Source organism: Mirounga angustirostris, unplaced genomic scaffold (genome assembly GCF_029215605.1).
Source record: "Mirounga angustirostris isolate CCGP_5_RB_7025 unplaced genomic scaffold, mMirAng1.0.hap1 SCAF_6, whole genome shotgun sequence".
Lineage (NCBI taxonomy): Eukaryota > Metazoa > Chordata > Mammalia > Carnivora > Phocidae > Mirounga > Mirounga angustirostris.
Window position 1 is genome coordinate 31694261 of NW_026991714.1, and position 2978 is coordinate 31697238.

Below are 2978 nucleotides of genomic sequence, written 5' to 3' on the forward strand. Positions count from 1 at the left end.
AAAAGCAGATAAGAAGATAAATGATGCAATGGGATCAAAATTATATACCCTTTTCTTTAAAATATAGTATTTTAATCAATTACCTTTCTTATTTCATCTGCTTTTCCAGAAAGCCCATGAATGTTGGTATATCAAAAGCAAGATAAACTTCCTTAAATGGCATAGAAATGTGTGACATCCCTAGAAAACATCATCATAAGGAACGAAGTAATAGTATTAAAACATCTCACCCAACCCCGTAATGATGACTAACCTATTTTCAGAATTTCATGGTTTTTGGTTTTTTTTTTTTAGTAGTATGAGAGGCTTTATTGACTACAATGCAAGCTAAAGCATGAAGAAGAAACAATCCTTTAAAAACACCAAAGACCCTTACATAGCAAAGGTTAAGAAATAAATTAAGACTCCTGCTGAGCTGAGCTGGCCTGAAAAGAATGGGCCTTATTCACTCCGATCCTTGGGTTCTCGGTATTTCCACTGGATGTAGTCAAAGATGTCTTTCTCACTATCCACTGGCAGAGGTTCTCCAGCGACTCCAGTAACTCCCAAGGGATAGATTGTGTACTCATTGATTGTGAAGCCCTTTTCTAGGGCATGAGCTCTCATATTCTTATTGAAAATATCACTCCCAGTGAAATAGAGAACACCACAGTAATACTAATCCTTGAGTATCAACCTTATATCAATTCTCCTGTGTGGATACTCCTTTTCATCATTTTTACTGGGAAGCTGGCAAACACCCATGAACTTTGTTTCACCTTTTGACAGAGTATCTGTAATAAAATGGACCTTCTGTAACTGCTCCACAACACAATGTAACAGCTTTGGCTGTTTGGTTGATTCAGAGGTAAAGTTTGGATGGGTCAGGAGAACATCCATGTCACCACTGGACTCTGCACCTTCTAATGTTTTAATTCCTTCATCTACAAACTTCCTTGCAGCAGATGGACCAATGCCACCAACTCGAGTCAGAAAATTGATAGATGAACTCGTGTCATCCCGCCGAATCTTTTCCAGCTTATGCAATTTTCCAGTCGCTAAAAATTCATCAGTCTTTTCAGCAATTTTTGTTCCTACTCCAGGCAATTTCTTAGCTTCTGTTCCACTCTTTATTTTGTGTGGGTACTTTGCTATCACTGATGCTGCTTTTCTGTAAGCATTGTACTTGTGGATTGCCTGGTTCACGTTCTTCTCAAAGTTTGCGAGTTCTGCAAAGGCAGCAAGAGGCTGTGAGCATGTCGGCGATTCCGCCGTTGAGCGTCTCCTGCGGCGCCTTGCGTTTGCTCATGGTGGCCTGCACCCGAGGACCGCAAAGTGCTCAGAACCGGGGACTGGCCCCCTCTCCCAGCTTTATGGAGGGGCCGGGACTTGGAGAGGGGGGCAGGACCAACCCAGTCCCGGCAAAGCCAGCACGACCCACCCAGAATTTCATGGTTTTAAGTAGCTAGAGAATAAAAAGCTTTTCCTGCAAGCCTTCCATATGTAACAAAATAAAGCTTGCCATGCTTCACCTGTGCATTTAATAATGCACACCTATTGATTTATGTTCACCAATCTATTGTAACCATTATTGTTTTAGGTCTTTTGCCTCCAAAAATGTCTTCGGATTTTTCAAAATTATAAATGTCAAGTGATTTGTTGTATTCCTTAAAAATACACTGAGCCAGAATAGTGAAGGGAGAACACCAGTTCAGGAAGGTGAGCACGGGTACCTTCCAGCATGTGAGACCCAGCACCCCTCCCCCTCTGCTCCCCGCAGACCTTCGCCCCGCCCATGGCCCAGCTAATTCAGAAAAAGCTACAGGTACAGGTGGAGAAATAGCTACAAAAGGACTTCAGTTAATCCATGTCAGCACGGCAGAAATTTGAGGTGCAACTAACAGAAAATGATACCATGAAGGAGAAACCGGCCCTGCTGGGCGGGTCCAACATGGTCTTTACACTTCTGGATCCTGTGCTGGTCAAAAGGGAGCGGGGAGAGGCTCGGGCCACCGGGGTTGGGGGGGTGGGGAGGCTGGACTGAATCACCACTGAAATCAAGCTATAGGAGTCGCAGCTGTGGGGCCCTAAAGTGCAGTTGGAGCAACAGAGGAAAAGCCTGGCAGCCAAGGCAGGGGCTTCTGGGAAGGCCTGGCCCCCGAGATGGCGTGGGTGGGGGGGAGGCGGGGAAGGGAATGGGGCAGCTCTAGGGTCTGTACTTCAGCTAATAAAATGTGAAAACACCTGGTTGTGACTGATCAGCCAAAACAAAACAAAATATAAAGAGAGAGAGCCAAAGTTAAATTATTCAGTAAATATACCCAGGGTATTTTAGGAGTTTGTTAACATTTTTCTCAGTTTGCTATTATGAAATATTTAATAGTACTTTAATTCCTACATATTTGAATGCATTTGCCCCAGATTTAACGACTCAAATCACACTCAAAGCAAGGACTCTTGCATGCTATTTTTGTTTTAAAAAATTCTATGAAAACATACAAATAGTCACAAATATTGTGCTTTTGTTCTACTTCTAGGTATTTATCCTAAAGAAATAATCCAAAATGTTAGAAAATAATGTGCTCTCAGATGTTCTTCACAGGATATTTATAATATTGATATATTAAGGGAAATTATGACATTAAGGGAAATATACAATTACAATATATCTACTCAATATAATATGAGGCAAACATTTAAAATTTTGTTTTAAAATTATAAGGAAATGTGAACAAGGATTATGATATCTTATGTTAAAAAATATGTTATATATGACACATAAGTAGTTCTATTTTTTAAAATCCTAAGAATACTATCATAAACAAGTAACACTAGGATTACGTTTATATTGTTGAGGTGTGTGTTACTTAATATCTAATTTCCCACGTTTGGTAATATCATTACACTGCTTTTCAGAATGGAGAAATGATTAATTTATTTCCTCCAGAAAATGAAGGATTGCAATACTTTCCAGTTCATTCTAGAGGCCATCATTATTT

The 2978-nt window shown here is 40.4% G+C and overlaps 1 pseudogene; it reads right to left on the reverse strand.

Annotated features, from left to right (window-relative positions):
- Nucleotides 1-291: 291 nt before the first annotated feature.
- LOC123845360 (DNA polymerase beta-like) lies at nucleotides 292-1414 on the reverse strand (annotated as a pseudogene).
- Nucleotides 1415-2978: the final 1564 nt, after the last annotated feature.